At 43.4% G+C, this 13,432-nt stretch overlaps 2 protein-coding genes across 2 annotated transcripts in view; both read left to right on the forward strand.

The window, feature by feature from the left end:
• Positions 1 to 13,432, forward strand: part of LOC111188224 (E3 ubiquitin-protein ligase TRIM35-like) — a 251,840-nt gene that overhangs the window by 200,098 nt on the left and 38,310 nt on the right. The gene's annotated exons all lie outside the window — the stretch shown is intronic.
• LOC125780675 (nuclear factor 7, brain-like) overlaps positions 1 to 13,432 on the forward strand; it is a 237,157-nt gene that overhangs the window by 185,384 nt on the left and 38,341 nt on the right. The window lies entirely within an intron of this gene.

Raw genomic sequence — 13,432 nt, forward strand, 5'->3', positions numbered from 1 at the left:
ACTTCAACCTGAAAACTTAAAAATGTTGGTTGAACCAATGAAAAAATGTGATTTGAACCAACTTTTAGTCACTACCTGTGTCAATGCTCTTTCTAGAGTGTTGGTTCATGCAGCTTTCCTATAGGCTCCTGGCACCATATATCTGCATATTGGGTGTGGCCTCTTCCTTACTCACCATCTTTGTGTTGTCTGTTGCCCAAAGCTACCTTATCCTAGGCGTGCAATATTATAATATAATTTGATTGCCAGGCCTCAGTGTTTGTGGGCTGTAAGAGCACATTAACATTATTCTGTGTTTTTAGTGATCACAGTATGCTGGCTTTGAGCTACAGAGTTCACTCTTTGCTGAGTTTACTCCAGTATTATACTATCAGTATTTGCAGTTAAATAATAATATACCAAATATGTTGAGAATACCACATTGAGTTAACTCAGACTTTTAAGGCAGCAGGAGAACTTATATTGCTGAGTTTAAACAACTTGAAATGTTTTACATTGTACTTTAAAATTATGAAGCACGTAATTAAGTTGGATAACCTGGATAATTTAAGTTGATTTGCCTTAAATTTAAGTTGAGATAATGAAAACTGTCAACTTGAAAGTAATCAAATAATTACGTTGAGCTAACTTGTTTACTTAATTTGTAAAAACTTAATTTATTTATGTGTTACCAATTGAAGTAATTTTTTTAAGTTGGTCCAACAATTCTCTTTTTTCAGTGTACACCAGACTGCTCTTTTACTTTTTTACTTTACTTTCACTTCAGATACGCTGTAGCTGCAACAGCAAACGCGCTTTTCAGCGCGCTTTTTTCGGACAAGGTTGGGCGATTCTCACTTGAGCGGGGCGTGGCAAACCCCCTCTTTCACACTCTCTCTGTTTGCGGACCTCGGGGGCGTTACTCACGGCTTTAAAAGACAGTCTGGTGGCGCTGATTTCCTAAATAAGACAAGGGCACACTAGCAGGGCTAGCAGGAACTTCAAACTATAGTTTGAAGTGATTCTGTGTTTTAGTCAGTGGAAACTAATATTATTAAGTTGAGTGAAATTATCGGCCAGTATAACTCAATAAAATGAGTCCAGAGAACTTCAACCTGAAAACTTAAAAATGTTGGTTGAACCAATGAAAAAATGTGATTTGAACCAACTTTTAGTCACTACCTGTGTCAATGCTCTTTCTAGAGTGTTGGTTCATGCAGCTTTCCTATAGGCTCCTGGCACCATATATCTGCATATTGGGTGTGGCCTCTTCCTTACTCACCATCTTTGTGTTGTCTGTTGCCCAAAGCTACCTTATCCTAGGCGTGCAATATTATAATATAATTTGATTGCCACGCCTCAGTGTTTGTGGGCTGTAAGAGCACATTAACATTATTCTGTGTTTTTAGTGATCACAGTATGCTGGCTTTGAGCTACAGAGTTCACTCTTTGCTGAGTTTACTCCAGTATTATACTATCAGTATTTGCAGTTAAATAATAATATAACAAATATGTTGAGAATCCCACATTGAGTTAACTCAGACTTTTAAGGCAGCAGGAGAACTTATATTGCTGAGTTTAAACAACTTGAAATGTTTTACATTGTACTTTAAAATTATGAAGCACGTAATTAAGTTGGATAAACTGGATAATTTAAGTTGATTTGCCTTAAATTTAAGTTGAGATAATGAAAACTGTCAACTTGAAAGTAATCAAATAATTACGTTGAGCTAACTTGTTTACTTAATTTGTAAAAACTTAATTTATTTATGTGTTACCAATTGAAGTAAATTTTTTAAGTTGGTCCAACAATTCTCTTTTTTCAGTGTACACCAGACTGCTCTTTTACTTTTTTACTTTACTTTCACTTCAGATACGCTGTAGCTGCAACAGCAAACGCGCTTTTCAGCGCGCTTTTTTCGGACAAGGTTGGGCGTTTCTCACTTGAGCGGGGCGTGGCAAACCCCCTCTTTCACACTCTCTCTGTTTGCGGACCTCGGGGGCGTTACTCACGGCTTTAAAAGACAGTCTGGTGGTGCTGATTTCCTAAATAAGACAAGGGCACACTAGCAGGGCTAGCAGGAACTTCAAACTATAGTTTGAAGTGATTCTGTGTTTTAGTCAGTGGAAACTAATATTATTAAGTTGAGTGAACTTATCGGCCAGTATAACTCAATAAAATGAGTCCAGAGAACTTCAACCTGAAAACTTAAAAATGTTGGTTGAACCAATGAAAAAATGTGATTTGAACCAACTTTTAGTCACTACCTGTGTCAATGCTCTTTCTAGAGTGTTGGTTCATGCAGCTTTCCTATAGGCTCCTGGCACCATATATCTGCATATTGGGTGTGGCCTCTTCCTTACTCACCATCTTTGTGTTGTCTGTTGCCCAAAGCTACCTTATCCTAGGCGTGCAATATTATAATATAATTTGATTGCCACGCCTCAGTGTTTGTGGGCTGTAAGAGCACATTAACATTATTCTGTGTTTTTAGTGATCACAGTATGCTGGCTTTGAGCTACAGAGTTCACTCTTTGCTGAGTTTACTCCAGTATTATACTATGAGTATTTACAGTTAAATAATAATATACCAAATATGTTGAGAATACCACATTGAGTTAACTCAGACTTTTAAGGCAGCAGGAGAACTTATATTGCTGAGTTTAAACAACTTGAAATGTTTTACATTGTACTTTAAAATTATGAAGCACGTAATTAAGTTGGATAACCTGGATAATTTAAGTTGATTTGCCTTAAATTTAAGTTGAGATAATGAAAACTGTCAACTTGAAAGTAATCAAATAATTACGTTGAGCTAACTTGTTTACTTAATTTGTAAAAACTTAATTTATTTATGTGTTACCAATTGAAGTAATTTTTTTAAGTTGGTCCAACAATTCTCTTTTTTCAGTGTACACCAGACTGCTCTTTTACTTTTTTACTTTACTTTCACTTCAGATACGCTGTAGCTGCAACAGCAAACGCGCTTTTCAGCGCTTTTTTCGGACAAGGTTGGGCGATTCTCACTTGAGCGGGGCGTGGCAAACCCCCTCTTTCACACTCTCTCTGTTTGCGGACCTCGGGGGCGTTACTCAAGGCTTTAAAAGACAGTCTGGTGGCGCTGATTTCCTAAATAAGACAAGGGCACACTAGCAGGGCTAGCAGGAACTTCAAACTACACCAGACTGCGCTTTTACTTTTTTACTTTACTTTCACTTCAGATACGCTGTAGCAGCAACAGCAAACGCGCTTTTCAGCGCGCTTTTTTCGGACAAGGTTGGGCGATTCTCACTTGAGCGGGGCGTGGCAAACCCCCTCTTTCACACTCTCTCTGTTTGCGGACCTCGGGGGCGTTACTCACGGCTTTAAAAGACAGTCTGGTGGTGCTGATTTCCTAAATAAGACAAGGGCACACTAGCAGGGCTAGCAGTGATTCTGTGTTTTAGTCAGTGGAAACTAATATTATTAAGTTGAGTGAACTTATCGGCCAGTATAACTCAATAAAATGAGTCCAGAGAACTTCAACCTGAAAACTTAAAAATGTTGGTTGAACCAATGAAAAAATGTGATTTGAACCAACTTTTAGTCACTACCTGTGTCAATGCTCTTTCTAGAGTGTTGGTTCATGCAGCTTTCCTATAGGCTCCTGGCACCATATATCTGCATATTGGGTGTGGCCTCTTCCTTACTCACCATCTTTGTGTTGTCTGTTGCCCAAAGCTACCTTATCCTAGGCGTGCAATATTATAATATAATTTGATTGCCACGCCTCAGTGTTTGTGGGCTGTAAGAGCACATTAACATTATTCTGTGTTTTTAGTGATCACAGTATGCTGGCTTTGAGCTACAGAGTTCACTCTTTGCTGAGTTTACTCCAGTATTATACTATGAGTATTTACAGTTAAATAATAATATACCAAATATGTTGAGAATACCACATTGAGTTAACTCAGACTTTTAAGGCAGCAGGAGAACTTATATTGCTGAGTTTAAACAACTTGAAATGTTTTACATTGTACTTTAAAATTATGAAGCACGTAATTAAGTTGGATAACCTGGATAATTTAAGTTGATTTGCCTTAAATTTAAGTTGAGATAATGAAAACTGTCAACTTGAAAGTAATCAAATAATTACGTTGAGCTAACTTGTTTACTTAATTTGTAAAAACTTAATTTATTTATGTGTTACCAATTGAAGTAATTTTTTTAAGTTGGTCCAACAATTCTCTTTTTTCAGTGTACACCAGACTGCTCTTTTACTTTTTTACTTTACTTTCACTTCAGATACGCTGTAGCTGCAACAGCAAACGCGCTTTTCAGCGCTTTTTTCGGACAAGGTTGGGCGATTCTCACTTGAGCGGGGCGTGGCAAACCCCCTCTTTCACACTCTCTCTGTTTGCGGACCTCGGGGGCGTTACTCAAGGCTTTAAAAGACAGTCTGGTGGCGCTGATTTCCTAAATAAGACAAGGGCACACTAGCAGGGCTAGCAGGAACTTCAAACTACACCAGACTGCGCTTTTACTTTTTTACTTTACTTTCACTTCAGATACGCTGTAGCAGCAACAGCAAACGCGCTTTTCAGCGCGCTTTTTTCAGACAAGGTTGGGCGATTCTCACTTGAGCGGGGCGTGGCAAACCCCCTCTTTCACACTCTCTCTGTTTGCGGACCTCGGGGGCGTTACTCACGGCTTTAAAAGACAGTCTGGTGGTGCTGATTTCCTAAATAAGACAAGGGCACACTAGCAGGGCTAGCAGTGATTCTGTGTTTTAGTCAGTGGAAACTAATATTATTAAGTTGAGTGAACTTATCGGCCAGTATAACTCAATAAAATGAGTCCAGAGAACTTTAACCTGAAAACTTAAATATGTTGGTTGAACCAATGAAAAAATGTGATTTGAACCAACTTTTAGTCACTACCTGTGTCAATGCTCTTTCTAGAGTGTTGGTTCATGCAGCTTTCCTATAGGCTCCTGGCACCATATATCTGCATATTGGGTGTGGCCTCTTCCTTACTCACCATCTTTGTGTTGTCTGTTGCCCAAAGCTACCTTATCCTAGGCGTGCAATATTATAATATAATTTGATTGCCACGCCTCAGTGTTTGTGGGCTGTAAGAGCACATTAACATTATTCTGTGTTTTTAGTGATCACAGTATGCTGGCTTTGAGCTACAGAGTTCACTCTTTGCTGAGTTTACTCCAGTATTATACTATCAGTATTTGCAGTTAAATAATAATATAACAAATATGTTGAGAATCCCACATTGAGTTAACTCAGACTTTTAAGGCAGCAGGAGAACTTATATTGCTGAGTTTAAACAACTTGAAATGTTTTACATTGTACTTTAAAATTATGAAGCACGTAATTAAGTTGGATAAACTGGATAATTTAAGTTGATTTGCCTTAAATTTAAGTTGAGATAATGAAAACTGTCAACTTGAAAGTAATCAAATAATTACGTTGAGCTAACTTGTTTACTTAATTTGTAAAAACTTAATTTATTTATGTGTTACCAATTGAAGTAAATTTTTTAAGTTGGTCCAACAATTCTCTTTTTTCAGTGTACACCAGACTGCTCTTTTACTTTTTTACTTTACTTTCACTTCAGATACGCTGTAGCTGCAACAGCAAACGCGCTTTTCAGCGCGCTTTTTTCGGACAAGGTTGGGCGATTCTCACTTGAGCGGGGCGTGGCAAACCCCCTCTTTCACACTCTCTCTGTTTGCGGACCTCGGGGGCGTTACTCAAGGCTTTAAAAGACAGTCTGGTGGCGCTGATTTCCTAAATAAGACAAGGGCACACTAGCAGGGCTAGCAGGAACTTCAAACTACACCAGACTGCGCTTTTACTTTTTTACTTTACTTTCACTTCAGATACGCTGTAGCAGCAACAGCAAACGCGCTTTTCAGCGCGCTTTTTTCGGACAAGGTTGGGCGATTCTCACTTGAGCGGGGCGTGGCAAACCCCCTCTTTCACACTCTCTCTGTTTGCGGACCTCGGGGGCGTTACTCACGGCTTTAAAAGACAGTCTGGTGGTGCTGATTTCCTAAATAAGACAAGGGCACACTAGCAGGGCTAGCAGGAACTTCAAACTATAGTTTGAAGTGATTCTGTGTTTTAGTCAGTGGAAACTAATATTATTAAGTTGAGTGAACTTATCGGCCAGTATAACTCAATAAAATGAGTCCAGAGAACTTCAACCTGAAAACTTAAAAATGTTGGTTGAACCAATGAAAAAATGTGATTTGAACCAACTTTTAGTCACTACCTGTGTCAATGCTCTTTCTAGAGTGTTGGTTCATGCAGCTTTCCTATAGGCTCCTGGCACCATATATCTGCATATTGGGTGTGGCCTCTTCCTTACTCACCATCTTTGTGTTGTCTGTTGCCCAAAGCTACCTTATCCTAGGCGTGCAATATTATAATATAATTTGATTGCCACGCCTCAGTGTTTGTGGGCTGTAAGAGCACATTAACATTATTTTGTGTTTTTAGTGACCACAGTATGCTGGCTTTGAGCTACAGAGTTCACTCTTTGCTGAGTTTACAGACTGCTCTTTTACTTTTTTACTTTACTTTCACTTCAGATACGCTGTAGCTGCAACAGCAAACGCGCTTTTCAGCGCGCTTTTTTCGGACAAGGTTGGGCGATTCTCACTTGAGCGGGGCGTGGCAAACCCCCTCTTTCACACTCTCTCTGTTTGCGGACCTCGGGGGCGTTACTCACGGCTTTAAAAGACAGTCTGGTGGCGCTGATTTCCTAAATAAGACAAGGGCACACTAGCAGGGCTAGCAGGAACTTCAAACTACACCAGACTGCTCTTTTACTTTTTTTACTTTACTTTCACTTCAGATACGCTGTAGCAGCAACAGCAAACGCGCTTTTCAGCGCGCTTTTTAGGACAAGGTTGGGCGATTCTCACTTGAGCGGGGCGTGGCAAACCCACTCTTTCACACTCTCTCTGTTTGCGTACCTCGGGGGCGTTACTCACGGCTTTAAAAGACAGTCTGGTGGCGCTGATTTCCTAAATAAGACAAGGGCACACTAGCAGGGCTAGAAGGAACTTCAAACTACACCAGACTGCTCTTTTACTTTTTTTACTTTACTTTCACTTCAGATATGCTGTAGCAGCAACAGCAAACGCGCTTTTCAGCGCGCTTTTTTCGGACAAGGTTGGGCGATTCTCACTTGAGCGGGGCGTGGCAAACCCCCTCTTTCACACTCTCTCTGTTTGCGGACCTCGGGGGCGTTACTCACGGCTTTAAAAGACAGTCTGGTGGCGCTGATTTCCTAAATAAGACAAGGGCACACTAGCAGGGCTAGCAGGAACTTCAAACTACACCAGACTGCTCTTTTACTTTTTTTACTTTACTTTCACTTCAGATACGCTGTAGCAGCAACAGCAAACGCGCTTTTCAGCGCGCTTTTTTCGGACAAGGTTGGGCGATTCTCACTTGAGCGGGGCGTGGCAAACCCCCTCTTTCACACTCTTTCTGTTTGCGGACCTCGGGGGCGTTACTCACGGCTTTAAAAGACAGTCTGGTGGCGCTGATTTCCTAAATAAGACAAGGGCACACTAGCAGGGCTAGCAGGAACTTCAAACTACACCAGACTGCTCTTTTACTTTTTTTTACTTTACTTTCACTTCAGATACACTGTAGCAGCAACAGCAAACGCGCTTTTCAGCGCGCTTTTTTCGGACAAGGTTGGGCGATTCTCACTTGAGCGAGGCGTGGCAAACCCCCTCTTTCACACTCTCTCTGTTTGCGGACCTCGGGGGCGTTACTCACGGCTTTAAAAGACAGTCTGGTGGCGCTGATTTCCTAAATAAGACAAGGGCACACTAGTAGGGCTAGCAGGAACTTCAAACTACACCAGACTGCTCTTTTACTTTTTTTACTTTACTTTCACTTCAGATACGCTGTAGCAGCAACAGCAAACGGGCTTTTCAGCGCGCTTTTTAGGACAAGGTTGGGCGATTCTCACTTGAGCGGGGCGTGGCAAACCCACTCTGTCACACTCTCTCTGTTTGCGTACCTCGGGGGCGTTACTCACGGCTTTAAAAGACAGTCTGGTGGCGCTGATTTCCTAAATAAGAAAAGGGCACACTAGCAGGGCTAGAAGGAACTTCAAACTACACCAGACTGCTCTTTTACTTTTTTTACTTTACTTTCACTTCAGATATGCTGTAGCAGCAACAGCAAACGCGCTTTTCAGCGCGCTTTTTTCGGACAAGGTTGGGCGATTCTCACTTGAGCGGGGCGTGGCAAACCCCCTCTTTCACACTCTCTCTGTTTGCGGACCTCGGGGGCGTTACTCACGGCTTTATAAGACAGTCTGGTGGCGCTGATTTCCTAAATAAGACAAGGGCACACTAGCAGGGCTAGCAGGAACTTCAAACTACACCAGACTGCTCTTTTACTTTTTTTACTTTACTTTCACTTCAGATACGCTGTAGCAGCAACAGCAAACGCGCTTTTCAGCGCGCTTTTTTCGGACAAGGTTGGGCGATTCTCACTTGAGCGGGGCGTGGCAAACCCCCTCTTTCACACTCTTTCTGTTTGCGGACCTCGGGGGCGTTACTCACGGCTTTAAAAGACAGTCTGGTGGCGCTGATTTCCTAAATAAGACAAGGGCACACTAGCAGGGCTAGCAGGAACTTCAAACTACACCAGACTGCTCTTTTACTTTTTTTTACTTTACTTTCACTTCAGATACACTGTAGCAGCAACAGCAAACGCGCTTTTCAGCGCGCTTTTTTCGGACAAGGTTGGGCGATTCTCACTTGAGCGAGGCGTGGCAAACCCCCTCTTTCACACTCTCTCTGTTTGCGGACCTCGGGGGCGTTACTCACGGCTTTAAAAGACAGTCTGGTGGCGCTGATTTCCTAAATAAGACAAGGGCACACTAGCAGGGCTAGCAGGAACTTCAAACTACACCAGACTGCTCTTTTACTTTTTTTTACTTTACTTTCACTTCAGATACACTGTAGCAGCAACAGCAAACGCGCTTTTCAGCGCGCTTTTTTCGGACAAGGTTGGGCGATTCTCACTTGAGCGGGGCGTGGCAAACCCCCTCTTTCACACTCTCTCTGTTTGCGGACCTCGGGGGCGTTACTCACGGCTTTAAAAGACAGTCTGGTGGCGCTGATTTCCTAAATAAGACAAGGGCACACTAGTAGGGCTAGCAGGAACTTCAAACTACACCAGACTGCTCTTTTACTTTTTTTACTTTACTTTCACTTCAGATACGCTGTAGCAGCAACAGCAAACGCGCTTTTCAGCGCGCTTTTTAGGACAAGGTTGGGCGATTCTCACTTGAGCGGGGCGTGGCAAACCCACTCTGTCACACTCTCTCTGTTTGCGTACCTCGGGGGCGTTACTCACGGCTTTAAAAGACAGTCTGGTGGCGCTGATTTCCTAAATAAGACAAGGGCACACTAGCAGGGCTAGAAGGAACTTCAAACTACACCAGACTGCTCTTTTACTTTTTTTACTTTACTTTCACTTCAGATATGCTGTAGCAGCAACAGCAAACGCGCTTTTCAGCGCGCTTTTTTCGGACAAGGTTGGGCGATTCTCACTTGAGCGGGGCGTGGCAAACCCCCTCTTTCACACTCTCTCTGTTTGCGGACCTCGGGGCGTTACTCACGGCTTTAAAAGACAGTCTGGTGGCACTGATTTCCTAAATAAGACAAGGGCACACTAGCAGGGCTAGCAGGAACTTCAAACTACACCAGACTGCTCTTTTACTTTTTTTACTTTACTTTCACTTCAGATACGCTGTAGCAGCAACAGCAAACGCGCTTTTTTCGGACAAGGTTGGGCGATTCTCACTTGAGCGGGGCGTGGCAAACCCCCTCTTTCACACTCTCTCTGTTTGCGACCTCGGGGGCGTTACTCACGGCTTTAAAAGACAGTCTGGTGGCGCTGATTTCCTAAATAAGACAAGGGCACACTAGCAGGGCTAGCAGGAACTTCAAACTACACCAGACTGCTCTTTTACTTTTTTTACTTTACTTTCACTTCAGATACGCTGTAGCAGCAACAGCAAAGGCGCTTTTCAGCGCGCTTTTTTCGGACAAGGTTGGGCGATTCTCACTTGAGCGGGGCGTGGCAAACCCCCTCTTTCACACTCTCTCTGTTTGCGGACCTCGGGGGCGTAACTCACGGCTTTAAAAGACAGTCTGGTGGCGCTGATTTCCTAAATAAGACAAGGGCACACTAGCAGGGCTAGAAGGAACTTCAAACTACACCAGACTGCTCTTTTACTTTTTTTACTTTACTTTCACTTCAGATATGCTGTAGCAGCAACAGCAAACGCGCTTTTCAGCTCGCTTTTTTCGGACAAGGTTGGGCGATTCTCACTTGAGCGGGGCGTGGCAAACCCCCTCTTTCACACTCTCTCTGTTTGCTGACCTCGGGGGCGTTACTCACGGCTTTAAAAGACAGTCTGGTGGCGCTGATTTCCTAAATAAGACAAGGGCACACTAGCAGGGCTAGCAGGAACTTCAAACTACACCAGACTGCTCTTTTACTTTTTTTACTTTACTTTCACTTCAGATACGCTGTAGCAGCAACAGCAAACGCGCTTTTCAGCGCGCTTTTTTCGGACAAGGTTGGGCGATTCTCACTTGAGCGGGGCGTGGCAAACCCCCTCTTTCACACTCTTTCTGTTTGCGGACCTCGGGGGCGTTACTCACGGCTTTAAAAGACAGTCTGGTGGCGCTGATTTCCTAAATAAGACAAGGGCACACTAGCAGGGCTAGCAGGAACTTCAAACTACACCAGACTGCTCTTTTACTTTTTTTTACTTTACTTTCACTTCAGATACACTGTAGCAGCAACAGCAAACGCGCTTTTCAGCGCGCTTTTTTCGGACAAGGTTGGGCGATTCTCACTTGAGCGAGGCGTGGCAAACCCCCTCTTTCACACTCTCTCTGTTTGCGGACCTCGGGGGCGTTACTCACGGCTTTAAAAGACAGTCTGGTGGCGCTGATTTCCTAAATAAGACAAGGGCACACTAGCAGGGCTAGCAGGAACTTCAAACTACACCAGACTGCTCTTTTACTTTTTTTTACTTTACTTTCACTTCAGATACACTGTAGCAGCAACAGCAAACGCGCTTTTCAGCGCGCTTTTTTCGGACAAGGTTGGGCGATTCTCACTTGAGCGGGGCGTGGCAAACCCCCTCTTTCACACTCTCTCTGTTTGCGGACCTCGGGGGCGTTACACACGGCTTTAAAAGACAGTCTGGTGGCGCTGATTTCCTAAATAAGACAAGGGCACACTAGTAGGGCTAGCAGGAACTTCAAACTACACCAGACTGCTCTTTTACTTTTTTTACTTTACTTTCACTTCAGATACGCTGTAGCAGCAACAGCAAACGCGCTTTTCAGCGCGCTTTTTAGGACAAGGTTGGGCGATTCTCACTTGAGCGGGGCGTGGCAAACCCACTCTGTCACACTCTCTCTGTTTGCGTACCTCGGGGGCGTTACTCACGGCTTTAAAAGACAGTCTGGTGGCGCTGATTTCCTAAATAAGACAAGGGCACACTAGCAGGGCTAGCAGGAACTTCAAACTACACCAGACTGCTCTTTTACTTTTTTTTACTTTACTTTCACTTCAGATACACTGTAGCAGCAACAGCAAACGCGCTTTTCAGCGCGCTTTTTTCGGACAAGGTTGGGCGATTCTCACTTGAGCGAGGCGTGGCAAACCCCCTCTTTCACACTCTCTCTGTTTGCGGACCTCGGGGGCGTTACACACGGCTTTAAAAGACAGTCTGGTGGCGCTGATTTCCTAAATAAGACAAGGGCACACTAGTAGGGCTAGCAGGAACTTCAAACTACACCAGACTGCTCTTTTACTTTTTTTACTTTACTTTCACTTCAGATACGCTGTAGCAGCAACAGCAAACGCGCTTTTCAGCGCGCTTTTTTCGGACAAGGTTGGGCGATTCTCACTTGAGCGGGGCGTGGCAAACCCCCTCTTTCACACTCTCTCTGTTTGCGGACCTCGGGGGCGTTACTCACGGCTTTAAAAGACAGTCTGGTGGCGCTGATTTCCTAAATAAGACAAGGGCACACTAGCAGGGCTAGCAGGAACTTCAAACTACACCAGACTGCTCTTTTACTTTTTTTTACTTTACTTTCACTTCAGATACGCTGTAGCAGCAACAGCAAACGCGCTTTTTTCGGACAAGGTTGGGCGATTCTCACTTGAGCGGGGCGTGGCAAACCCCCTCTTTCACACTCTCTCTGTTTGCGACCTCGGGGGCGTTACTCACGGCTTTAAAAGACAGTCTGGTGGCGCTGATTTCCTAAATAAGACAAGGGCACACTAGCAGGGCTAGCAGGAACTTCAAACTACACCAGACTGCTCTTTTACTTTTTTTACTTTACTTTCACTTCAGATACGCTGTAGCAGCAACAGCAAACGCGCTTTTCAGCGCGCTTTTTTCGGACAAGGTTGGGCGATTCTCACTTGAGCGGGTCGTGGCAAACCCCCTCTTTCACACTCTCTCTGTTTGCGGACCTCGGGGGCGTTACTCAAGGCTTTAAAAGACAGTCTGGTGGCGCTGATTTCCTAAATAAGACAAGGGCACACTAGCAGGGCTAGCAGGAACTTCAAACTACACCAGACTGCGCTTTTACTTTTTTACTTTACTTTCACTTCAGATACGCTGTAGCAGCAACAGCAAACGCGCTTTTCAGCGCGCTTTTTTCGGACAAGGTTGGGCGATTCTCACTTGAGCGGGGCGTGGCAAACCCCCTCTTTCACACTCTCTCTGTTTGCGGACCTCGGGGGCGTTACTCACGGCTTTAAAAGACAGTCTGGTGGTGCTGATTTCCTAAATAAGACAAGGGCACACTAGCAGGGCTAGCAGGAACTTCAAACTATAGTTTGAAGTGATTCTGTGTTTTAGTCAGTGGAAACTAATATTATTAAGTTGAGTGAACTTATCGGCCAGTATAACTCAATAAAATGAGTCCAGAGAACTTCAACCTGAAAACTTAAAAATGTTGGTTGAACCAATGAAAAAATGTGATTTGAACCAACTTTTAGTCACTACCTGTGTCAATGCTCTTTCTAGAGTGTTGGTTCATGCAGCTTTCCTATAGGCTCCTGGCACCATATATCTGCATATTGGGTGTGGCCTCTTCCTTACTCACCATCTTTGTGTTGTCTGTTGCCCAAAGCTACCTTATCCTAGGCGTGCAATATTATAATATAATTTGATAGCCACGCCTCAGTGTTTGTGGGCTGTAAGAGCACATTAACATTATTTTGTGTTTTTAGTGATCACAGTATGCTGGCTTTGAGCTACAGAGTTCACTCTTTGCTGAGTTTACTCCACACTGAAAAAAATGATACTTTGGACCAACTTAAAAAAATTACTCTAATTTGTTACAGCTAAATGTATTAATTTTTCTCAAATTATATTTAT

Source organism: Astyanax mexicanus, chromosome 13, assembly GCF_023375975.1.
Source record: "Astyanax mexicanus isolate ESR-SI-001 chromosome 13, AstMex3_surface, whole genome shotgun sequence".
In the NCBI taxonomy this organism is placed as follows: Eukaryota; Metazoa; Chordata; class Actinopteri; order Characiformes; family Acestrorhamphidae; genus Astyanax; species Astyanax mexicanus.